The sequence below is a fragment of the Perognathus longimembris genome, chromosome 21 (assembly GCF_023159225.1).
Source record: "Perognathus longimembris pacificus isolate PPM17 chromosome 21, ASM2315922v1, whole genome shotgun sequence".
Lineage (NCBI taxonomy): Eukaryota > Metazoa > Chordata > Mammalia > Rodentia > Heteromyidae > Perognathus > Perognathus longimembris.
Genome location: NC_063181.1, coordinates 388,136 through 415,282, shown reverse-complemented (window position 1 = coordinate 415,282; position 27,147 = coordinate 388,136). Strand labels below are relative to the sequence as shown.

The following is a 27,147-nucleotide window of genomic DNA, read 5'->3' as shown; positions in this document are numbered from 1 at the left end:
TGGACACCAGGGGATGGGAGCAGACCCACGGGTCCTGTGGACACCAGAGGACACGTGCAGACCCACAGGTCCTGTGGACACCAGGGCATCCTCACAGTCAGCTGAAACCATGCTGCTGACGCAGGAAGGGGTCCTTCATGAATATGGCTTCTGCACCCTCAGGGGCTGGAATTTCTGCAGGGCTGTTTCCTTCCTCCTGTTCAGGGACCTGTACACACCATGGCCACGCCCAGTATCGCACAGCACCCTTGGAATGCCAGGAGAGCAGCCACAAAAGCCCCATTGGTGTTCAGTGTCAGCCTTCAGCAGCCCCTGTGGATTCTTTGTGGGACGGTGGCACTAAGACTTTGCGCCACTCACTTCCTCCATGGTTGCTGGCTTTGTCCACATTTTGGCATGTTGACTGGGTGTGATGGCCTCAGCCATTCCCAATCTCCAATGATGATGGACAGACAGCTCCTCCCTGTCCTGTCACACCACCATGCAGGCCCTAGCAACCCAAGCTCAAGGCCGCTGAGACACACTCTATCTGTCCACAATGTGATCGTCTCTATTGGAGTCGTCACTCCAACAGCCATCCCCCAGAGGCCAGCTGGGCTCTGGTAGCTCTGTGCAAAAATGAGTGGCCCCCCCATCTTCTGGGGCTGTGACATCATCAGTCAGCTGTGCACCTCTCAAGAGTTCCTAAAATGCCTGTGTTTTCTATCCATCAGCTTAGGAGCTTTACACTCTGGAAAAAGGAGATCTAGGCTATGAGCAGACTCAGAGTAGCACCCTGAGGCACTCAGGATACATTACCACATCTCTCATTCCAGGAATGGACACAACAGTGGGGGCTCTAGACACAAACATGACCATTTGCGCAGAAGTCAAGGCTAAGCCAGCACTTTGGTTTCCATTCCAGACCTGGCATTCAAAAGCAGGTCTGTGGGAGGTCATTTGGGATCTTTTCCACTTCGTTTCTTCATCATCAAAACATGCATAACATGCTGGTCTGCTGCCATACGATGCTGACTGCTCACTTTGCTCTCAAAGACCTAGGTCAGCTACCAGGTGGATGACCAAGAGGAGAGATGGCCTGCGGCATATTGGCCCATCCCCAGAGACCAGTCCCTTGAGTCACCGGGCTCAGGAGACAACTCTGTATTCACAGTCTATGGCCAGAGCTCTGAATGGCTCTCTGGACATCAAAGAACTGAGCTGAGGGTTTGGAGTTATTTGCCTGGGTTTTGGTTCCTTCAAGCTTCAGATCAGTGAACTGCATCTCCCAGTGTGGTCAGCATAATCTCCATCAATTCCTGGCTTAGTCAAATCCCATTCACATTCCCGAGACCTCCTACGCATCCTTGATCCAGTAAGGAATGGAGTGTGCTGGCCCAGGGGAAGCTGTGAGAACTAGAACTGTCTGGCCTCTATGAGCTCCACAGAGGCTTCAGCTTCACTCAAGCTCCCAGGAGCCTGGGCAGTGAGGGTGCCTACAGGCTGTCTCCAGTGTTAGAAGTTCATGGTCACTCAGAACGCATCTCACCATCACTGTGCGCTGTCCCCTGGAGCTCAGAACCTTGCAGCAGCAGGGTCACTTCCCTGTCTTTCCAGAACATATAAGTTCCTGATCTGCTGATCAGTAAGGGTTGCTCCACTCTACAGACTCTTCAATAACTGCACAATTTATCTTTTACCTGAAGATAACAGACTTGTTTTACAAAGACTGTTTTGTCATCACTAGATTTTAAAATGGAGTTTACTTCCTTGAGTACATGTGCATTATTGGCAGTTAAAACATCAAGTAAACTCACACTAGACAAGTGCTGGATGAGAATTCCTGGAGTAATTTAGTTGCACTCTTGATCAAATGACTTCTGCCCCTCGTGCCACAATTTATTCACACACACATTCAATGAGTTGTTTGTTTCTGCAGGAAGGCAGGGCTCTTCTGCATGCCCACACTTCCCTCATTTCATTGTACCCTGCCCTGTTACCATGTCCTTAGCAAAGCTGAAGTATTGGGACCCGGACACAGCTGGGGAAGGAGGATCTGACAGAATGTGAGCTCCACTCACCTATAAACGTGCTCACAAGGCTGACTCTGAGAGACGTCCACAGGCCCCAACACAAAACCAACGAGTGTCCCCACACAAGGCCACTGTGTTCCCATGGGAACTGCCCATCTTTGGAACCAGGGATGCCTCCCACATCAAGAGGCAACAGCAAGCTCTTCCTGACCCCCATGCACATGTGGCACATGCTGCATGTCTAGTGTGGGATACAGAGAATTTCCCAGGAAGGAAAAGCTGCTGTGCTCACTATAAAAGAATGCCTACACCATGCGAATGGGAAGGACATGGCAGCGGTTTGCATGCACTGAGACCGGTGGGACAGTCCATGGATGCATGTACTGGAATTCACCCTTCACTGATGACTCCCTTCAATGACAGGTGAGTTCTCACACTGTCAGCAAGCCCAGGCAAGCTCGGGGTCCAAGCCTTTCCTCTCATTTTTCAATGGCACCAGCTGGTCAATGATGCATTGCATTTGAGGGGTGGAAATAGGCACCCACTATTACAGACCAGAAGGAATAAATCTCAAGTTGCACATGCTTTTTAGTTAAAGTGACAGTTGAAATGTGTTCTCTTTGAATTAGAAAAATATTTCCAGTTGATAAGAAACATGACAAATGAACTCCAAGTTATGGAAACAAGTGGTTTATCATTGTAGTTGTTATTTTCAATACACCATGTGAAATTATGCCTTTTTTGTGTTTCCTCCCCATGGTTTTACCCCTGATGTCACTGTAACTAATTCTGGTACCCTGGGTATTGTACATACGTGTATTGGCACTAGGGAAGGGAGGGGGAATATCAAAATGGAGAGACAAAGGATAAAAGACAAACCAATGCAACAGCAATCCTTACAAAACTATATGCCGTAAACAAACTGTACAACTCATGAGGGGAAGGTCATGGGGAGGGGGAAGATTGGAGGAAAATGAGGGAGGAGGTTAACAAGTTGGATAAGAAATGTACGTACTGCCTTATGTATGAAACTGTAACCCCCTCTGTACATCACTTTGAAAATAAACAAATAAATAAAAAGATAAATAAATAAACAAACAAAACAATAAATATAACAAAATTTTAAAAAGAAACATGACCTAGAATAAAGTGGCCAAGGAAGTGTGAAAATTACAAACATCACTTAAATATCTTAGGTTCTTCAATTAGGAGACATCAACTTGATTATGAAGACAAATTAACTTGGATGCTGCTAAGTCTCCACCTGTGGAACACTGGAGCAAAGCCACTGCCGTTTCCAGGCACCGCAGCTGCCAAGACCAGGCTGCACCCCTTGAGGTGAGCCAGGCACTGGAGCTGCCAAGACCATGGCTGCATGTGGAGAGGAGAGCCCGGAACTGGAGCTGCAGAGACCATGTTGCACCCGGCAAGGAGAGCTGGGCACCAGAGCTGCTGAGACAAGGCTGCCCCCCTCAAGGTGAGGCACTGGAGCTGCCAAGACCATGGCTGCACCTGGAGAGGAGAGCCAGGAACTGGAGCTGCAGAGACCACAGCTGCACCTTGCCAAGTGAGCCAGGCACCACAGCTGCTGAGACCATGGTTGCACTTGGTGAGGAGAGCCTAACTGAATCTGACAGTGAACACATGCACAGGGCACCCAGAAGCAGAGAAATGACTGATGAGGACCAAATGAGTCTGTTTTCAGGTCTTCCTGACTTAGTACAGAACAGAAGATGTCCTATGGGCAGCAGTTCAGGTTACCTGAACACAGAATATCAACCTGAATCCCTGTTGAGAGAATACAGCTCTGACCAAGTGGCCTGTGGCAGGCAGCCACCTGCTGCCTGTCCATGAGGCCCTCTGCCCTCCACCTGCATGCCCTGCGTCCTGGTCCTATGGGTGAGACCCAGACCCATGCTCTCCGCCCCCCGCCTGTGCCCTGTGGGCCTGGTCCTGTGGGTAAGGCCCGCCACCTGTGTGCCTGGCAGCTGGCCCCATGGAGACTTCCTATGTGTGTCCCACCAGGGCCCTTCCTGGAAAGTCTCTTTGTGTATCAGACCCTGCTCTGTCCTGCCCAGGTTCTGCAGAATCAGTCTCAACAAGCCCCCTGCTCGGGACCCTTTCTCTTATTCCCTCATCCTTCAACAGTTGACTGGCTTGATCTCAGCAGCCTAAGAATTTTGGCTCTAAGCACTATTAAAGTGTAGGCAAGGACAGTACATGGCGGGTGCTCCATAAAGCACAGTAGCCAGCTCCACCCCAGGGTGCTTTCCAGTACCTCCGTGCAGCCACAGACAGCAGCACCCAACCCTGTTTGAGCTGTTTTTCCTATACAGGTACTTATGAAAAAGTTTATGTTAGGCACCAAAAAATAAACAACCTATAAACTAGAGTTATAACAATATTCTGTAACACAATGCTCATAACTGCTCCTATGCTTCGGGCATTAAGGAAATGGACAATCTTTTGAGCAAGACTTTGGTGACCCACTACAGCCCATGGGACACCTGGGCCAGATTCTAGGCAGTCTCCTTGTGGCTAGCACATGCAGCATGATGTGACAGACAGAGGAGATTCATGCTGCAGGAGGGGCGGAGCCGGGAGGCACAGGCAATCACCACACTCACCCAAATGGCATGCAGTGTAAAACTTACACACTGCTTATTTCTGGAATCTTCCCCATTTAACATTTTCAAAATGTGGTTGAGTGTGGGTTTCTAAAATCCAAGAAGGCAACTCTGCAGCTGCTGGAGCAGTGCTGTTCCCACAGACAGCTTCTGACTACCCAGACACAAGTATCACTGGAAGCCTGGTCCTTTCAACAGTGTGGCCAGGGGCCTGGCTGGTAGGACACATGGCCACACACCAGTAAGTCCACAAGTGGCCAAGGGCTGGCTGAGGAGAACACGTGGCCACTTACCAGAAAGGTCACAGGTGCCCAAGGGGCTGGCTGGGAAGACACATGTCCACATACCCCCACATGACCCCAATCCATATGGCACCTAGGCCAGGCACTTTTCAACCCCTGCAGCTCTGAGGAGTGAGGTTCCCTTCCTGCCCCCAGCCACCTAGGACCTTTCTGGTTTGTCATGATGTCTTTTCCAGGCACCCTTAGGAAAACAAAGGCATGTGTAATTATTCTCTGACTAGGACTCCAATTGTTCAGCAAATAAGAGTATGAATTGACAAACAACACTACATCAAATTTAAAAAACCAACTCCAATACATCTAAAGAAAAAAATTACCAGAATCAAGAGACAACTCACAGAATGGGATAAAACCTTCAGCAGCTATTCAATAAATAAAGGATTAATAACCAGAATGAACAAAGAGCTAAAAAAAAACACAGCAAAAGAAGAAACAACCCAATTAGTAAATGGGCAAAAAAATTGGACAGTTCTCAGAAGACGAAATACAAGTGACTAATAGATACATAAAGAAATGTTCAGCATCTTTAGCCATAAAGGAAGTGCAAATATCTTAGCCCAGTCAAAATGGCAATCATCAAGAAAACAAATAACAATGTTAGTAAGGATGTGGAAACAGGAAGCCTTATACAGTGTTGTTGGTATTGCAAAATAATCAGTGCAACAACATGGAAATCAGTATGGAAGTTCCTCAAAAACCTCATTAAACTGCACTACCTTACCACCATACCACGTGTCCAGTGGCGTGTGACACACTAGGAAGATGCTGGCATACCTGCATTCATTGTAGCTCTGTGGGCAACAGCCACACCATGGAATCGCCTCATGTGCCCAACAACCAACGAATGAAATAGGTGAACCTAGATGTTGGCCCTGAGTGCAAATGCCCATTCATGGCAAAGCCAGCCTGACACAAATCTGCACTGCAGGGGCCACCCCTAAGAGGTATGCTGCCACCTCCCAGCCCTGGAGACAAATCCCTCACCACTTCCCAGCCCTGGGGACCAATCCCGCCATCCCTAGGAGCCCTTGGGGACACTCCAACTACACAGCTAACTGCCATCCAAACCAGTGCATTGTCAGAGCACAAGAGTGTTGAGGGTTGCCACCACAGCTATCTACTGTTGACTTTTCAAACTGTGTATTTATGCATGATATATATACATACATATATACATGTATTATATGTATATGTGTGTATTTGCAATCACCTGCTATAAGCAATTAAGGGGTATTTAAAAATAGTTCATTAAACAAGAGCAAGCACTCAGCTCATTGGCAGCAAGCACAGTGCAATGGCAGTGAAGTAATAATGCTTTACTTAACATAAAGGTCCGCCTGGCATCTCTCTGTAAGAAGAATTGTGCTAGCACTCAGGCAGATGCATGAAAGTAAGCACAAAAATAAGTACCTGATTGGTGCAAACCTACTTCAAACACAACCTCAGATGTGTTTGTCAAGATAAATGGGTCTCTGACACTGATTATCCCCTTGGTGTATTTGCCTAAACATTTGGAAACAGGGCCTTCTACTTGCTAGGCAAATTCTCTACACATTGAGCTCCTTCTCTAGACCCAGATTTCCTTAGCTTAGATAATAATCTGCAAAACAACTACTTTTTTCTTTGCAGGATTTGCAGTCTGTAAGGATTGAGAGCTTTGAAGAATGATGAGATATGGCCCATTTTACACAGAAAATTTTAAATTGAAGCTGAATGAAATTTATGGCTCTTCAAAATGTAAATTTCTAGAGAACAAAGGCTGATATTTGCTGAGTTTCAGTCACAGGCTCTATGTCTGCTGACATGGGATATAATTGTCTTACTACATACACTTCCTCTAAATACTATTTGAACTGAAAAAAAGCCAGTGTGTAAAGCTGATGCCCTCACTTGGATCTGGAAATTAGACCTTGTTTTTTATACTAAAAAATGTCAAAGCAAAGCTAAGGATGTACTCTGTAGAAGTAACTACAAAATAATCTAATTTCCAGTATCTAAGACATCCTCAAATCCATTATTTGTTCCTTAGGCCAAAGGAGACATTATGCAAAGAGCCGGTATGATCCCGTGTTATTTTGTGGCCTGTGAAGGAAAAGGAAGGCCTATTCCAAATGCTTGTCCTGCATGGCCTGGGTCCCAGGGAGAGAGGAAGAAGACTGGGAGACACAGAACTGTGTTGGTGGCCCAGTCAGGCCCTGAGGCCCGAGGACACTGAAGTGGCAACGTGGGCTACAGGGTGTGAGTACCCAGAGCCCTGGGAGGACTACCACAGCACTGCTCACCACCTGCTGTGCTCTCTGAAGGCCTGAGGTGCAGGATGCAGGCCCGAAGAGAGCCCAGCATCCCAGGTCCTCAGGTCTGCTGGCTGACACAGAGCAAGCCCTTCCACCCCGCCCCTTTCTTTGTCTAACTTATTAACATACATAGGGCTTAAAATACTGTTTTAATAGATATTCTCTCATATAATACAGAAGATAATATGATTTTATTGCCATTCACTTCATTCTATTTTAAAGAAAATTATTTTTAACAAGTTGAATTGCCTATTACAGTTGTGTTCAAAATCACAATGCAATCAGGGTCTGTTTGCACTGTTTGGTGGCTTCGTGTGCATTAGTGAATATGAGCTTTGATATAAATGAGCGTGAGAAACTGAAATGATTTGCCTTCCTAGTAAAAAAAAAATAGCAATTCAATTTTAATTGACCTTTTCATCTTAGCAACTGTTCTAAGTAATAATTATTGACATTTATTTTTAAATCAAAATCTCAACCCTTAATTCTTAAAATAGGTCTTAATTTCAAAGATGAATTATGTCCACTGTGTCAAGCTAGATCATGATCTTGGATCATTCATCAATTTTGATGAAAAATAGAAGATGCCTGGAACTTGTTCTAGCCTGGAGAGCTGCTGCCACTTTCAGTGGATGGCCCAGAAGGGTAGGTTCACGGCCTCTCTAGTGCCCCCAGCAAAGGGCCCATCGGAATCCATGAGGCCCCTGGAAGGCATTTTTCACCAGCAAGACACTGCCTCTCCATCATCAGCCACATGGGTGATTCTGTTCCCTCCCAGGCTACAGAACGTCTTTTCTCTCTGCTTTATGATGCCCTTGTCGAGCTGCATGCATGGCTCACCTGGTAGAGCAGCTGCCCTAGCAGACACAAGACTCTGAATTCAAGCCCTCATATCACCAAAAGATAAAATAAAATAAAACTTCCCATGCTATAAAACCTGGGAAACATAAATTCTTATTTTGTTGGGTTCAAATTTAAACAAGAGTCTTATCTCTAAGATCACAACAAATCCAGCTATCACATAAAACATATATCGCCCATGGCTGAATCTGCTGCTGCTTTCCTACCCAGACACACATTGCAGACACAGTCTGCAATGACCGATGGATATTTCCATGGCCACTGCCCAAACTAGCAGTCAGCAGAGCCTCTCCTCACCTCAGCTCCTCAGCGTGGGTTCCCTGGCACGCAGGGGTCCCTGGCCGCAAGGGTCCATGGGGCCCTGGGAGGTCAGGCTCTGTTGGGGATTATTATGGCCTTGGGAAGGCTGCCCTTCCGCCAGTTTTGGGACAATGGAAGTCCCTCCCACCTTCTGGCCTCCACCCCTTGGGAGGTGAACACGTGCGTGCCACCATGATGGGGTTGTCCCGCCCACAAAGGGAAGTTTCGTGATGTCACTTGATGAACGTGATCCCTAGCCTATGACTGGCCCTTTGGCCAGCCCCCTTTCTTTCCCGCCATTACTTCTATATAAGTGCCCTTCCATATTAAAGTCTTTGAGACGCTTCCCACCACCGCAGCGTGTCCCTGATGCCTTCCTTTTCGCCTCCGCCCTTGGTAACATGTGAGAGGAATGGGGGGAGGGGAGGCTTCAGCAACCATTCCTCAACTTAGCGCTTGCCCATGTGAGCACGCCTTTGGACTCCCGCTGGCGGAGGGCCAGGCTGAGTGCTCTTTCATATAGTTTGTGGTTACCATTCTCCCCGTGGGGGGAGAAAGGGGTTGTCCAGACCCCAACAAGGCTCCCTTCAGGAAAAGTGTCCTCTCCTGTTGTCTGCATCTGCCGCCAAAGCACAGAGGGTGGATCGTGATCTGCCTCTCCTAAGAAAACAGGAGAGCGCATTTTCCCCTCATCCTGCCTCGCTGTCTATTGAGGACAGGTAGAGGCGCAGGACACAGGCCTCCAGCACTGCAACAGGGGCCCCAGGAAGTCAAGTTCATGGTTCGGGAACTGACAACACAGACCCAGGGACATGTCGGACTGTGGGGATGGAGACTGCTCATCGGCTTTCTCTAGCACAGTGTCCCTTTGATTTCATGGTCCCCCAGTGCAAGCTGGTTCCAGTAATACTGTCATGAGGCTCTTAGAACGCATGCCCAGTGATACTGTCATGAGGCTCCTAGAACGCATGCCCAGTGATGCTGTCACAGGGCACCTAGAATGCATGCCCAGATCTGGGTTACTAGAGCATGATGTGAGGTTTGTCCTGATTATGGTCTGGGCCTCATCACAAGGGCGTGTAAACTAGTGTTGCTTGCCTAGAGGAAACAGAAAGGACAGAGGATTTGAACAGCCATCCTACTGAGGTGGTTTCTAGGATATTCTCCAAAGAATTCTGAGCCCCTGCCTAAGGGGAAGCCAGACTCACAGCAGCAGGACAAGCTCAGAGCCACCTTGTGCACAAAAGCCAATATCATTCAGAATGTGGAAGGAAAAACCCACCTACCTGGGATTTCAGCAGGCAACTCCATGCTACAAACTCCTCACAGATGTTCCAGTAAATACTTTTAACTGGAAATAGCTACAGGTCCACAGGAAGACACAGAGATCCTACAGGAAGGTCCTCTAGGGCCACTCCAACACTTCACAGAGCAGAAGACCCCATGCTGAGCCAAGATCAGCACATGGCTGATCTTGGTAAACAGTGGCTGGAATTTCCAGCTAGAAATGTTGACACCATTTGCTTACAGCTAACTATAACTATTTGATCACAAAAATGTTGTGTTCACTTGTGATATTTCAGTCACCATTGCATAGATGTGACACACAGAGCAGTGCCTCTGTACCCCACATGATCTGTGGGTGCTGGGTGCAGCTTTGCAGACTTGCCCTGCCCCATTAGGGCTGTGAGACCACAGCGTAGCATGCAGCAGAGGCCTGGAGGGGACCGTCCCCTGGAGACTGGTCCAGAATCCCCCTGCCAGGTGCAGCCCCCGAGGGAGAATCCAGCTCCCCACACCCTCTGAAACCCAAGAGGTACAGCAGATAAAACTCTGTTCCATGTGCCCTGCTGTTGCCAGCACAGTACAGTGCCCTGTGTGAGTGGTTTTGCCCAAACAATCACGGAAGCACACTGTACTGAATATCTCTATCAAGATCTAGCCTTTTTTTTTTTTAGAAATTGGTTCTTTTTCTAATAAAAAATTGTTCATTTCTCAAAGGTAATTTTCTCAGCATGCATTTAGTTAAGCAAGTTAAATGTGGCCATCTCAATGAGATTTCTTTCACTTTAATTATAGAATGGGTCATAGGACCAGGATGAAAAGCTCCTTTGAAAAGCAGATGGAAAAGTCTTGTCTGTGTAGGAATATCTTAGATCAAACATGGTGACCAACAACAGAGGCTTAGGCCTGACTGCCAGAGGCAAGTCTTCCTGTTCCCCACAGGGGGTCTCAGCGATGACCTCTGCCCTCCTACCTGAAGGACCCTCAGCAATGACCTCTGCCCTGGTCCCTGAAGGACCCTCAGCGATGACCTCTGCCCTGGTCCCCGAAGGACCCTCAGCAATGACTTCTGCCCTGGTACCTATGTTTCTTCATCTGCATTTGGGGCAAGGATAAAACCCCTGAAACATATGATGAAAATCACAATCTAAGCAAAGGCTCACACACTCCCCAAAGCATGGCAGTGCCTTGATTACTCATGGACAGTTAAACATTCCCTATTTTTACATAGGACAATTAGAACCTTCCAGAAAATCTACTGGGCTCATATTTTCATTGTCACTTTCTAAACCAAGCCTGTTTAGATTCTCTGAGCTGAATTTCCAGCCTTCAAGGCAATACCAATGAAGTTGTGAATTACAGAGTTTCCTCCTTTACTGAGTCATTTGAAGTAGTGACCTGAACCCTGGGAGAAATTTCGATTTGTAAACACTCCACAGCAATACAGAAAAAGATAAATTGCAGCTGACAAACCCACGAGCCTCAGTGACTCGCAAAGCTTCAGTGTTCCTCAGAACTCCATGGCTAAAGCAGTGAAACTTCAATTAATTCCAAAAGACAATCTCTGCTTGCACTCATAAATAGCTCAATGCCAGCTGTGGTGGCACATGCCTGGAATCCCAGCACTTGGCACCTGAAGACTAAGGTAGCAGGTCACAAGTTCAAGGACAGCCTGGGCTTCATGCTGAGACTCTGTCCTTTTAGTTTCTTCTTCTCTTCCTGCCTGTGCAACTTGTTTTGGACAATGTCACCTTGCAACTGTTCAGTATTTGAGAGTGTTTCATACCCAAACCATTTTCTTACATTAACAATGGTAGTATACCTTAATACATTTTTAGATGAAAATTTGGAAATGCACATTAAATTTTTTGAAAGATAGTCCCAGGCTGGGAATATGGCCTACTGGCAAGAGTGCTTGCCTCATATACATGAAGCCCTGGGTTCAATTTCTCAGCACCACATATATAGAAAAAGCCAGAAGTGGTGCTGTGGCTCAAGTGGCAGAATGCTAGCCTTGAGCAAAAAAAGCCAGGGACAGTGCTCAGGCCCTGAGTCCAAGGTCCAGGACTGGGAAAAAAAAAAAGAAAGAAAGATAGTCCCACAAAAGATAAAAATCAGAAATAAAAAATATACCGCATTTACATAAAAGCATGGTTTACTTTTCAACAAGTGCCCAGCAGATTCCAGGCCGAGATGCAGCCAAGTCACTCAGTTTCCAACAGAGTAGAAAAAGGGCAGCAGTGAGGTTGGCCCCTCCTCCCAAAGGTTAAGAGGAACAGGGAGCAGAGATGAGTCACATGACCATGAACAAAGCTTGACATCTGCCTCTGTCAGCAACAACTCCTCTTTTATTTTTTTTTTTTCTCAAATTTTTATTTTCAAACTGACGTACAGAGAGGTTACAGTATCATACGTTGGGCGTTGGATACATTTCTTGTACTGTTTGACAACTCCTCTTTTAAAAGAGCAGACTGCCCAGCATCAGTCTGTAAACCTAGCTGTCCAAGAGGCTGAGATATGAGGATTGTGATTTGATGCCAGCCTAGGCAGGAAAGTCCATGAGACTCTTATCTCCAATTAACCACAGGGGGAAAAAAACCCAAAGTGGAGCTATCTCCAATTAACCACAGGGGGAAAAAAACCCAAAGTGGAGCTGTGGTTCAAGTGGTAGAGTGCTAGCCACAAGCACAAAAGCCCAGGCTCTGAGTTTGGGCCATAGGACCAGCAAAAAAGAAAAAAAATTAAGAGCAGATTACTGGGTCAGGACGGCTCCAGGCTGAGTTGAGGCCCATTGGAGAGTTGGCTCCTTGCCAGCCCAGAACAGGGCGCAGGGCCATTTTCATGATATAAAGTCTGCAGACTTACACTAAACAGAAAAGCAGGAGCCCTCATAAGCTTTCCCCTCCCTCCTTCCCTCCCTCCCTCCCATCATGCATCTGCCCCATGCTCATCGGCAGATGACTGATCACTCTGCTAGAGAGCGCTGGACGGCTGCCCTGTTCCTCTGATGCTTTACATCCTCCATCCTGAGCAGTGGCTCCTCTGTGGAGAGAGGCCAACTCCACGAGTTACAATAGATGTCAGAAAGAACTGATCACATCAGGGAGAGTGACGAGTGCAAAGCCCAGGAGAGCAGAAACGGAGCATCGGTGAGTAAAGGGAACACAGTGCTAGCGAAATCAAACCTGGATGCTGGTGTGGAGGGACAACGTGGGCACCACCCAAGTTCTCTTCTCCAGAGAACACCCTGGACAAGGGCCCCCATCCAGTGGATGACAAGACAGTAAAGGAGGCACCAAGAAAGAGCCACAGCGGCACTGTCACCACAGAGGAGTGAATGGTGTCACCACGGAGGTGAGCACCCAGATGGAAGCCCCAGGGAGGAAACAACCCTGGGGAGGACAGGCAGCTGCACCAAAGGCCAAGGGAAAAATAAGACAGACGTTCACAACAGTTAGCAGCCACAGTGGAAGACAGGCAACCACTATACCTACAGAAGAAATAGCACCAATGAGACAAAACAGAAACAAAGCAGATGGAAGGTGAAATGCCCAACGTATTACAGGAAGAAGTATCACTGAGATGAAGAATTAAAACAATAGGTAAAAAAGGATACAGTATATTCCAGACCATTTTGTATATAATAGCTGGTATCAAGAAATGTCCCATTCACATAATTAAGCTTTACTCTTTTTTATTTTTTTTTATTTTTTATTTATTTATTTATTTATTTATTTTTTGGCCAGTCCTGGGCCTTGGACTCAGGGCCTGAGCACTGTCCCTGGCTTCTTCCCGCTCAAGGCTAGCACTCTGCCACTTGAGCCACAGCACCGCTTCTGGCCATTTTCTGTATATGTGGTGCTGGGGAATCGAACCTAGGGCCTCGTGTTTCCGAGGCAGGCACTCTTGCCACTAGGTTATATCCCCAGCCCACTCTTTTTTATTATTATCAAACTGATGTACAGAGAGGTTACAGTTTCATACCTTAGGCATTGGATACATTTCTTGTACTGTTTGTTACCTCATCCTTCATTCCTCCCTCCCCCTTTCCCTTTCCCCCTATGAGTTGTTCAGTTCATTTACACCAAACAGTTTTGCAAGTATTGCTTTTGTAGTTGTTTGTCTTTTTTTACCCTGTGTCTCTTGATTTTGGTATTCCCTTTCAATTTCCTAGTTCTAATACCAGTATACACAGTTTCCAATATATTCAGATAAGATACAGAGATAGTGTAGATACAACCACAGGAAGGGGATATAAGAAGATCATCAATAATAGAAGCTACAGTTACACATAGCACGTTGAAAGTAGTTACAACAGTGATATAACAATCATTTCCATAACATGGAGTTCATTTTACTTAGCATCATATTATGTGTTCATAAGGGTATAATAGCTATTGGGTTGCAAAATGTGGTACATATACACAATGGAATTTTATGCCTCTATCAGAAATAATGACATTGCCCCATTTGTAAGGAAATGGAAGGACTTGGAAAAAGTTATACTAAGTGAAGTGAACCAGACCCAAAGAAACATGGACTCCATGGCCTCCCTTACAGGGAATAATTAGCACAGGTTTAAGCTTTACTCTTTAACATTCCATCACTCGTGTTGCTTAGGGAGGAGGTGACGCTAGCCACAGACACGATTCCTCCCAGTAGCTTCCTGGGTGAGGTGAGCCCAGGATGACCTACCCGCAGGCTTGGAGGACAGGATGTGGCTCCCACACAGTCACACAGGCAGCAGCCCCGTGCCCCTTCCACAGACACCTGCACCACCACAGTCCATTCTAATACGCCAAGAGGCATGGAAAGTCATAGCACTAAGTGCTGCACTGAGGCCCCGTGCAGACCCTGGGGGGAGGGTGTGCAACCCAGAAACTTAGAAGAAGCTAACTTTCCCTTGGAGCACAAGAGCAAAAGGCAAGCATGCTCATCCTGGAAGAAATCATAAAACAAACGTCCAATAGCAAAGTGATCAAAATGAAGAAGTTGCAATGGAAAAGCCACAGTAAAAGGAGAGGTGGGAACTAATAGTAAACCAAGTAACTAAAGTGAACCCAGCTAGGATCAGGCTACTGTGCTGGAGCAGCCTGGAGCAACACACTTGCAGACATGCCTGTGTAGGGTGCATATATTTGTGTGTGTGCACAAACCTGTGAGTATAGGTATGTGTACATTATGCCTGCACATGGATGGATGGATGTGTATGCATGCATGTGTGCCATGTTTTTGTGCACATGTGTATGTATGCATGTATCCATGCATGCAAGCATATATGTCACATTTTTGTATTAGAGAAGAAAATTCAGGAGAATGTCCAATAATCTCATATTTCAAGCCCTTGCAATTTTGTCACTTTCCTTTATTCTCAGGAGGCCTTTTAAGGAGTTAGGTCTACCTGGAGTGAGGACACATTTGTGTGAAGCACAGCACAACCCATCATTCCACATATGCTTGGTTATAATGAAATCATGAAATTTATGGTTTATGGAAAATCCAAGCACAGACTCCCATGCTCATTAAGGTGTTTCTAACCCTCGCTGTGAGGGTACTCAGTAGTGGGGTTCTTAGCGAGGTTGGTACTCAGTGGTGTGGGTAGTTAATGCTCAGTGGTAGTGCTCTGATGCCTGAAGGTTGAGGTCATCTGTTGTCCCTTTGTGGTTTTCTATAATAATTAAACATTGAATGGATATTACAGTTATTTTTTAAAGTGACTTAAAAATTAAAAAGGGAAATACCAAGTAAAAATATCCAGATTTACTAGATATTGAAGCATATATTTTTAAAATTTTTAAATAAGTTGATTTTAGTGGCATACTTTTGTAAGAAGTGCTCAAAATCTGCTTTTGCTAAAAAGCACCAGCTACTGACTGGGCCCCAAGAATTAACAGAAAGCTGGGGAAGCATTTGGCATCCTTGCTTCCCTTCTGTACGCATCTCTGCTCCAAGCTATTCTCTCTGCAGTCACTTTGCAATCACCTTGAAACACAGAAATGACAGGGCTGATCAATAGCATCTTTATGACCAGGGGCCAAAATGACTCCTAAGGAACAAGAGCTTTGAATGGACAGATCATCCACAGGCAACCCTGTCTTGTTCCCTTCCCCAAAACTTCTTCCCATCTCTTTGACAACAGGGGATGAAATAAAGATCTGACTGTGCGTTGGTTGGGACTGTTGGTAATTATACCTCTCTCGTGTCTTCAGTTCTTTGTAAATCCTGTAGTCCCATCTGTATTGCAGATGGCTGCTCACTTCACCTCTCCCTCACCTCTTCCCACAGGCCCCCTCCATTTTCTGTTCTTCAAAGCATCCCTTCATTGAGCTTACAGAGGCGACTGGCCTGACCTGACATGCAGAACTCATGGAGTGTGGCCCTAAGACTCTGGTTCCACTCTGGTAATTCAATTCACTTAGTGTGTTAATTGATAGGGACTCAAGTTTCCCATCTGAAAAATAACTCCCCACAGCATCTTCCTGAGTAAAGCGGATACCAACTTCAAGCTGAGTCAGAATTGTAATAGGACTAGCATCGACATACCTGCCCTGGATTTTCAGTCTCCTTTCCTAGGATGGATAAAATAGCTTGGCACATGTCTATTACACCTTAGCGGTTCTCCCACTTCTGGAGAGCATAGTAATTAATAACTTCGGTCATAGCTTTTGGCAGTCTGTGAACTTCAGATTGATTGCTACCAAGAGCTCCAGAGGGCATCTCTGTAGAGGTGAAAGGGCGCAGCAGCATGTGTGGGTCGCATGCAAATGGGGTGAATTTCAAAAGAAACCAGCGAATCCGCTCCTCTAGACATCTGCCTGGCAGCTTCACTTCATTGTGGGTTACACTGACAACACTGGTGCAGAACTAAACCTAGAGGTAAACAAACCCCAGGATGCAGAAATTCCAACCCTGGGAACAGTTGAAAGGCAGGTTATTTTCAGAAGAGTTGGGAACCAGTTAAACCTTCTGCACAGGACTATCTTGTTTCTTTCTGGGTGATAAAAGAATTCATTTTCCTCTCATTGATGAACTCACTGAAAACGCACTGATTCATGCAATGCACTGACTGGACACAACCACATCCACCTCCTGGAGGAATCCCATTCTTCTGGATGCTGCATCCTAGCAGAACATTCCTCCATCCTGGGGTGACAATCTCACAAGCTGTTGTTCTGAACTCCAGCCAGGGAAGCCAGGGGAGCGGGCCTGTTTCTTGTTTATCCCCAAGGCAACATCGGACCTTCTGAAGCCACAGGAATGATCTCCCAGAGCCAACACTGCACAGCTTCTGTCTCTCAGCAGAGGAGAGGAAAGAAGATTCAGCTCTACCCCTAGTTGTCTGCCTGCTTGGGGCTCCATCCCCACTGAATCAAAAGAAGCAGTGAGTGGTCTCTCAGCCTGAAGAGCCAGAACCTTCTCCCATGGTAGCATGGCTAGTTCTCCTGGACTAATGCCAGGTAGTTACCTGACTGTGGCTTTGCCCTTCCTGCCTGGAACAGCAGAGGTGAGAGTGAGTTGAGTCCTGAGGGATGTTGGGTCCCTGGATCACAGGAAGAGACACCCCAGTCCTCCCTTTGTCGTGGCTTTCTGCATCTTCCACATCTGAAGTCCCAACTTTCTCCTGACATTTGTTCCTTGATGGGAGACATACTGCCTGCTGCTTGTCTCTGTGACACCCCCAGAAATAAAGGGTGTCAAGTTGCTTGTTATAGTTCCCTCAAACTGGGGAGAGCCTGGCTCAGGGTCACTCGCTGGAGCCCTTTACAGAAGGCTCCACTTTGTGCAGTGTTCTCCTCGGCTTTATAAGCAATGCCCTGCAGGGTGGTTCTGTGAGAGCTGCCATCACAGTCTTGAATAGAAGTGCAAGGAAGCAGCACATGGCTATCATTGGTGTTAAAATGGTATTTAAAAGAACTGCTTCAACATGGTAGGAATGCTACAATCCAGCAATGCAGACTATAAAAAAACTAGACAATTAGACAAAGATTTGGTTTCAATTGTGTGAAATTGCATCATTGTTAATATGAAACATCTTCTAATAAATGAAATATTTAATTTCAAAATTTCTATGAAATGTAATTGATAACTAATAAGAAATTCTAGCAGATTATTATGGCTATATGTTAATTTCTGGTTTGTGTTTTTTTTTTTGCCAGTCCTGGGCCTTGGACTCAGGGCCTGAGCACTGTCCCTGGCTTCTTTTTGCTCAAGGCTAGCACTCTGCCACCTGAGCCACAGCGCCACTTCTGGCCATTTTCTATATATGTGGTGCTGGGGAATAGAACCCAGGGTATATGAGGCAAACACTCTTGCCACTAGGCCATATTCCCAGCCCCTATCTTTTAATTTCTTTAAAAAAAAAAACTGGGCTGGGAATATGGCCTAATGGCAAGAGGGCTTGCCTCGTACACATGAAGCCCTGGGTTTGATTCCTCAGCACCACATATATAGAAAATGGCCAGAAGTGGCGCTGTGGCTCAAGTGGCAGAGTGCTAGCCTTGGGGGGGGGGGGGGGAGAAGCCAGGTACAGTGCTCAGGCCCTGAGTTCAAGGCCCTGGACTGGCAAAAAAAAAAAACATGGGCTGGGAATATGGCCTACCGGCAAGCATGCTAGCCTCGTATACATGAAGCCCTGGGTTCAATTCCTCAGCACCACATATACAGAAAAGGCCAGAAGTGGTGTTGGGCTCAAGTTGGCAGATTGCTAGCCTTGAGCAAAAAAAGCCAGGGACAGTGCTCAGGCTTTGAGTTCAAGCCCCAGGACTGGCAAAAAATTAAATTAAATTAAAACTGTACAAAAGATGAGATAACTCATACAAGTATGAACAAAGATGACTCATACCAGTGTGAACAAAGATAAGATGACATCATACAACTGTGAACAAAGATAAGATAACTTTATACAAGCATGAATCTGTTCACTACCAGTAGGTGTTGAGGTATTTCAAAGAGTAAATCTGAATTCTCTATATCCCCCAAATAAAAGCACATGTAAGACTATAAAAAATAGCAAATTTTAATGCTGTGTTCCCTTTCACTTATCAAATCATTTACAGACATTTGTGAACTTTGAGATTATCGAATTGAACAAAATTTTGTTTCCAGATGCTGAGAGTCGGTTCCTAGGCACTTCCAGTGCTAACATACACCATCTTGTGAAACCACTGTTCCAATAAAGCATGGTCTCATGCAGTTAGATGTTCTATTTCCTAGGTCATTAAAGTAAAATCCAGGGGAGGGGGGGGGAATGAGGGACGAGGTAACAAACAGTACAAGAAATGTATCCAGTGCTTAACGTATGAAACTGTAACCTCTCTGTACATCAGTTTGATAATAAAAATAAATAAATAAAGTAAAATCCATTCGAATATGGGATGGGCTGGCCTTTAGAGACTGGAGTAGAATGTCTTCTTGCTATGTTCTTATGTATGACTGGATTGCACTGTTGAGGCTTACCTCAGCATCACAGTGGCCGGAAAGACTCATCGTCCGGCTCCCAAGGCCAATGCCACCTGTGCTGTACTGTGCCACGTCTGTACTGCAGAGCTGCAGCCAGGGTGGGAATGCTACATGCAGCAATGCTCCACACAACATCCTTGGGTGAGGGAAGTGAAGGCTACATGAACCTGTGGGGCCCTGTCCTTCAGGCTCACAGAATCCTGGAAAACGAGTCTCTAAGACAACTACAGATTCAACTCACTGGATGAAGGCCCAGGACAGAATGATTCCTACCAGCACCACACCAGGCTCCAGTACTGGTCCCTAATGACCAGCGTCTTGCAGATAGGACCTGTTCCATCCTGAGGCCAAGCCAGGTGTGCTCAGCAAGTACTCTGCAGCCCAGAGGGAAGATGCCAAGGGGTGCTGGAGGAGACAGATGTGCCACTCCACCACCCACGTCAAGAGCAGGCAGTCCCACACCTGTCATTCAAAGTCAGGACTTCAAGCAGCTGGAATTATAATATGCACAGGTCTTTTTAGGGTGATAAGTTTTGAAATGGCCAGAATTAAACCTGACATGATAGTTTAAAAGTCTTGGAGCTGCTGGGATCCAGGCCACACAAGGCATGGGACAGCCCTCAGCCAAACGATGGCTGACTGCTGGTTCATCAAGTCTGGAGTTCCACAGTAAGAAAACCCTTCCTTTGGCTATGATGTATCAACAGAGAATGTTCCCAAGAGGCAAGAACATGCACTCATATCCTCCAGGGGAAGTGTTAATTCTCCCATGAAGGAGCCAAGTAAAAAAGGACTCCCACAGATGTTACCACTAGGAGAAACAGACCTGGGGCAGTGATGAGCAGGAGGAAACCCAGGATTCCTGCAGCAGGAGGCAGAGCATGGGTCACACAGACTGAGGGGATTCATACACAGACCTGAGAAGGCTGGAAGCCAAGGGCACCAAGGCAGCCCAAAACTATGGTACAATACAGCAGGGCAAGATGGTGAGTACCACTCGATGACAAGCAGCATGAACCTTAAGCCACTAGGCCAACAGAAGAGGGTGGATGCCAAGCCAGACATCAGCAGTCATGTACACGAAGGTCTACAGTAGAGAGAACAGTCCATGGAGACCAGCCCAGAGCAATGCTGTGGGTGGCAAGCTGGGAGAGAGCGGGGGGGGGGGGGTGAGAGGAGCTCTCTGATGACAACTCAATGCATTCCTCCACACCCAGCAAACCGCACATGTGTGCTGCCTTACTGCACACAAATTAAAACTGAAAAGTGTGAGAAAATAATGGATAAAATTATAAACTCACATAAGCAGCTTGGTGTCATGAGAGATTTCCTCCTCCACCAGTGGGCATGCATTGGTGGGAGACAAGAGGGTGTTGTATTCTGAGTCCTAAAATACCAACTTTCATGGATAGGGATGGGGTGGGGGACTAAGTGGGTGCTCTTTCTGAATCCTAAACTACCCAACATCATGTTTCTCAAGATTAAACTAAACTTGAAATCTGCTTTAAGTATCTAAATTAATTTCAAAACTACTTATTACTATATTTTTATTATCTTTAAGTAGGTGCAACAAGGGGTTAACATTCCACAAATCAGTCTATAGGTATAATATATTGTGATCAGTGTCAACCTTTTCATCTTTCCCCCCGTCCCTCCAACCCAACGCCTCCTCTCAATTTTCCTAGTTTCATGGGATATGCATTAAATATTGTAACTGTATTAATAGCTGTTTCCCAGCATTCATTAGACTAGAGGCAAGCCTCAGATCTGGCGAGAATGGGGCTGAAGCACGAACCCATCAGTGCCAGAAGAGACACCCAGCCAGTCCCAGGACAGCACCATGATGTGGCCAGGCCTGGGGTTCAGCGGGGAAGTGATGGCCACAGACCTCCTTAAGATGCAGACCAAAGTCAACACAGAGATGTGGGAGGGATTTCTGCCTAGTCCACCACTGCCAGAGAAGTGTTAAATTACTTCTTGTCCTTCCTGTGAAATGAATAACTAACAAAACTCAGTTAGGCAGGTAATAAAAGAATGTAAGGAAAAAGAACTGAAGGCCAAGCATCATCTGAAGCCTTGGAGAAAAGATGAAGAATTATACTTGGCTGAGAGACCATAGGGCTCTAGTTGGTGTTTCCAGATTCCAGTGGCTTTGAGCTAAAATCTATATACTTCTTAAATGTATATACTCATAAAGCCCTATTTTGCATCCTAGAGTGATTTGGGAACTAGTTCCTGCGGTGAATGCTGACGAGAACAGTTACAGAGAAAAATTGTATTCCATTGAAGGCCACATGATGTGTGCCAGTGTGAAGCTCTGAAGAGCACAGGAGAAATGTGAGTGCTGAACAGAGGGGAAGGCCTCCAAGGCCAGCTCTCTGCACATGTGCTCTGCTGAAGGGACACCAGCTTGTGGGAGAAGTTCTGTGATTCTGAAAGCCACATCCAAAGCTCCAAATGTTCTTTTCTTTTGGGGGAGGTGCTGGAGTTTGAACTCAGGATCCTGTGTGTGCTAGGCAAGTGCTCTACCACTGCAGCCATGCCTTCAGCACTTTCAATTTGGGCTATATTTCATAAAGGGCCGAGTGCTTTTGGCCTAGCCCAAAATTCTCGCACATATGCCTCCAGTATAGGGGGGAAGATGGAAAGTACCACCATGCCCAACTTGCTCTTTGAGACAGGATCTCACTAACTCTTTTCTCTGGCTTCAAAAAAACATGTTCCGCTTCGAGTACCACAGAAGGCACTGTAAAACACAGCCCCTTCAAGATATGCAGAGTACTGCTGACTGTGTATGCTAAGAAGAGAATCCTACTTGAGATGAAGATCAACTGTTAAAAATGTTAAACTAAGAGGAACCTACTGATTATTTATTGGGTGAAAGCTGGAAAAGAAACCAGTTTTAGGAGTGCTCTGAAGTGCAAATTAAATCCAAATACCCAGTGGCTGCATTACCTATGGACCGGAGCCTATCCTCCATGTGAACTGAGCACCAAGCTCCTGGCAGAATGCTGAAGTTAGAATTCAAGGACACACCACAAGCTGGGTGAGCTCTCTGGAAAACTAACACCACAACAGATAGACAGTCTGTGCTGCTTGTTTGCAGGCTGTGTTGCCAGGGCAACCACACAAGTCCAGAGTTCAACAAGAGATGCTGGAAAATGGACACAGAGTGTGAACGAGTCTGTGGGGCAGCCTCTCTCTTCCTTGTGCATTCGCTGATCAGAACCTCTGCAGGAAGGGGGCTGAGCAGGCAGAGCTCCTCAACAAGACTGCTGCAGATGTGCAAGCTGGGCCACAGCATAGCCCTTCCCCTTCCCCCAGAGAGCAGCAAGAGCCAGGGGCACTCCCCACAGCCCTCTGTGCCCTGGCATGGGTGGCCATCCTTATGGGGGCCTGGGCCCACCCTCCGTGGTTCTTCCAGGGCACCGAGCACGCACAGGCTGCATGCCATCATCATCACCACAAACCGACCTCAGCCATAGCACCTGGGTAGAAGGGTAACAGAGAGAAATCCTGGGCAACAGGAAATGCCCCAAGAAGTGTAAGGAAGACATGTTTTTGTGTACCAGGAAAGATCAGAATTTGACCCTGAGTTCATCATCATTTGTGACATGACCCAGGATGCATTATGATTACGGCAGCAATTGCATAATGACACACTGTTAAATATCTGCGTGTTTGGCAAGTAGCCAGCACCCCGTAAACATGGTTAGCTCATTTCCTGCTCTGCCCTTCCTGGAGAATCTGCTGCAGCTAGCCTGGGAACACAGCCTTCCCTGCCTCTTGGCAGGTGAGCATTTGTTTTAGTTGTATGCTCTTCTTTAAGTGAGAAATAATCATTTATGCAGAATTTAAGACTAGATAACAATTGAGAACCACACAAATTAAGGTACTAAAATATCCAAGATGAAGTTAAATTCATACTGCTCTTAGCACAAACAGAACTCCACCGGGAGCCAGCCAGCAGAAAGACCAAAGGCCTGTGCCTCTCCTGCTGGGCTCAGCATTTGGCTCGCTGGATGGGATGTTCCCAGGCAGCTGTAATGAGCACCTTCTGTGTGGAGCTGGCTGTTCGGCAGACTCTCAGAGAGGAGAGGCCGGGAGAGCCTTACTGGGGTGCTCAGTCCTTGAAGCTGGCATTGGGTGATCCAGGGTGGACCACTGCCCTCTGGCCCTGTCCAACACAGCTAACACCTTCTCCACAGATGTGGAGAAATACAGTACTGAAAGGGCCAGAGGAGAGAGTTGTCATGGGATGGGGGTAGGGGACAAGATTCACAAAAGCAAAATGTTCTACCATTTCAGGATGCTCTGTTTTCAGATACTGATGGATGTCTTGGAATTCCATTTTCAAGATGCTGCGAAAAATCCTATGTAAATTAGATTGGTCTTCTCGCCTTCAAAATCATTTCTCTCTGTGTGTAGAGTTTTTTCTCCATTAATCACATTGAAATGCTAAATAACTGGTGGAGAAGGGGAAGTAACGGGTTGAGACCACCTAAGTGTGAGTTCCTGTGGGGTTGAACTTAATCCTGACAACAGTGCAGTGTTGAGGCTGATGCCTGTCTCTCGGGTGTAGACACACAGGCTCTGCTGAGATAAGCAATCTACCGACCAGAGTTCGCTCAGAGCCCTTGCCCTGCCTGAAACTGAGGCTTGGGACCCATCAGGCCAGCAGGGAGCGCTGCACCCACAAAGTTCAGAGCACACCAGGGATGGACTGTGAAATGACAGTCACACCAGGCTCCCGACCCTGAACCACACTCAAGATTCTCCTCCTGCTGCATCAGCTTGTGGCCTACAGGGCGCTGGTGGAGGACCAGCAAGACATCAGGTTATCATCGGCACACAGGGTCAAGACGTGAATGTGCAGAAACACTGTGCAGACCAGAGTCTCTTTACAAATGCTTGCCATGGCATTCCTCTTAGGAATTACTGAAAGTATATCTCAGACTTTTGGCATCTGTTCTGTTTAAGCTTAACGTTTAGATAAACACACACAGGAAGCAATTATTTGGAGGCATGGCCTATTAGCCTAGCTCTGTCTTATTAAGATGATCAATAATGACAAAGGCAGGCACAGGAAGACCCAGGCCATTCCCTGCTTTATGACCAGGGAAGAACGGAGTGCATTTGTGTAGGTGAAGGTTTGCTTTACTAAGGTTCTTGGTCCTTCTGCCCAGGCTCTGTAAGCAAGATGCAGTCTAAGAATAGCAGTTTCTCTCTGGTATTGAGCCAGCCCCTGTGAAGAGTGAGTCCACAGCACCTCCTAAGAATAAGAGCTCACCACAGATCAGCCCACTGGGGACTGAGTCCACAGCACCTCCTGGAAACATGACCTCATCACAGAGCAGCCCACAGGGGACAACTACTCTGTATTTTCTTGGAGTACAGGGTTGAAAGCATTCCCAACACACTGATACTGTTTTGCGAAGGGAGTAAAAATGAAATCAGGTACAACCTTGGATTTCATGGGGACAGAGGAAGAGTCAGGAGGCTCCAACCATCTTATCCAGCACCTCACTTAATTCTGAGAAAACAGATGACAAAGTGGTCACCCACCCTAGGTCAGCTATTGGCAGAGCTGAGTGAGAAGCCAGGACTTCCAAGTCTCAATCCAGGGACTTATTTTGGCTTTTTTAATGTACATTGTTGGGAGCCCTGAAAATGATTTCCATCTACAAGTTAGGAACAGATACACAAACACTGTTTTCCAGACACTTCTTGAAGCCACTGGTGTTCTGAGCCAAAGGACCAAGCCACAATCTCTGGGTGTGTGGAACTTCTTCTGCCACGACTGCATCAGGCAGACAGGGTGGGAAGGTGCGGCTGTATGCTAAGCACCACACCAGGCATGATAAATGCCTTATCGAAACAGCCCTGGGCCTTTGCATTCACGTCTGTCTTACACTGAGGAACCCTCAAAGTTTTATTTGATAAGTTTTATAGCAAAGGATCCTTTCTTAAACCTCCCTACCTTCACATCCATCAGTAGTATCGGTAGTTTTCTTTATAAGGCTGTATTTTACCCTACAAAGAAACTATTTTTGTCACTTCATAAAACCTCTTCGTTCGCTCTTTCCTGAAAACCCCTGCATGGTGCCAGGCGCACAGCAGTCATTCCAAGTCTGGGTTGACTGCTAAGCAGCTCCTCTTAGCAAAGGGAAGGAACCTGATAAAAGAAACCGTGAGATGCCAGAGCACTTCATCCCAGCTGGAAATAGAAAGAGTAAAAGCCACCGTAGCATGAGGAGCACAGTTCCCGAAGGGTCGCCATGCACCAACTCCTTAATCTATACAGCCGCCCTCTGCCACCACCTCACCATGAGTTAGGAAGCTGAGGCACAGTGAGATAACCAACGTATCCACACAGAGACCACTGAGGGCATGCGCAGGTGAGCATATCCCCACGGCACATGCACCGAGCAAGGAGACAGCCAGGCGAGTGGGGCATGGTTCCCATCTGTGTGGAAGACACCAGAAGATACGTGCAGTGCCCCCAAGACAACCTGGAACACCTAAAGAAGGAATTAGGAAATTCCAGATAGAGCAGGTGAATGATACATTGTCCTGAGTAGCAAAAGCACACACTGCCTTTCACAACTGTTCTATGACCCTCTGAACTACCACAACCAGCAACTTTCCTTTCTTTAAGCTGGTTTTCTGCTAGATACAGGGGCAATTAATTCTTCAGTGTGATTCTGCAGATGGCGTTTGATGTAAACGCACAGAGACAAGTGGTGCCCACTTAGCAGTGGTCAGTGCGAGCAAGGCTGGAATGTCCGGGCCAACGGCTCCCTCGGAGGGCAGAAGACTCCAAGGATGAGTGTGGCCTTGCCTAGAGCATCTCCCCATGCCACTCCTCACCCAGCACTAGTGCCCCGCAGGCATGGTGCTAAGTGGCACCAACACAGGTTCACATCCTCCTTCTTCTTTTTAAGTTAGCCTCCTTGTTTAAAATTCTTAGTACCAAGCAGACTTTACATAAGAATGAACTATTACTGCAAGTGCTAATCTACTGGTACAAATGCTTTATCACAAGATAAATAGGTTTGTAAACAGTGAGCTTTTTCCTGAAAGTAAACATAAAAATATATGATCACTGATAGTTTTCACTAAATATCTGAATCTCTTCAAATCATTTCTTTCATATTGGAAGAGTAGGAAAAATAAGTTATTCCAGCGAGCTAAAAAATAAACATCTAGTTGACAGCTTTCCCACTGTGTAGAGACCATCCAGTGTTTACAGGCATGCTCTTCTAAATGCTCTTCAAAGGTACTATGTACTTTCCCAATGGATGAAATGGCTATTTCTTGGATTCAATCTTTGCAGAATACTGCAGGGCATGGTACAAGTAGAAGACACATCAGTTGTGGGCTTGAGTCATAACTGGTTACCAGATAAATATTGTAACCAAAAATGGTCGATGAAATAATGTATCCATCCCCCTCAGGGAGTTACTGCTGGGAGTGCTAATGCATGTTTCTTCCTAGAGAATGGTGAACTGCTCCTGGACAGTTCCAACAGAGACGGGTGGGAGAGGTCAGCAGGGCTGGCTCCCCCACCCCCACCCCCACCCCCACACATTAGGGTAGGTGGCCTGTATCTGTGTGTGACAACAGAAACACTCCTAACAACTCTGGGATTTCCTGACTGCAATCGAATGATCTCACATTGCTCCTTCATGTGACCTTGAACGTTCACCTTCAATCATACTTTAACATTCTCTGTAGTACCAGACCAAAGTCCAGCCCTCGAGGGTGAGACCCTCTTCCTTCTCTGGAAGGGGGAATCCAGCTCTGTGCTTAGCACCATGGGATTTTTGCCACGTTTTCTGACCTGTAGAAATGTGGCTGCTTTGTCTCTATGGCAGGGGTCCATGAATGAACATGGTTTGGTGCAAATTTTGGCATCGTATGATGGATACCATGAACCCGGCCTTGCAGGGCAATGTTCACTGACCAGTTCCCTGGAGCTTAGAGTGTCACAAGGCACCCTATCTAA

The 27,147-nt window shown here is 46.5% G+C and overlaps 1 protein-coding gene across 1 annotated transcript in view; it reads right to left on the bottom strand.

Annotated features, from left to right (window-relative positions):
- The window catches only part of Dlgap2 (DLG associated protein 2), a 500,247-nt gene that overhangs the window by 336,289 nt on the left and 136,811 nt on the right, over positions 1-27,147 (bottom strand). The window lies entirely within an intron of this gene.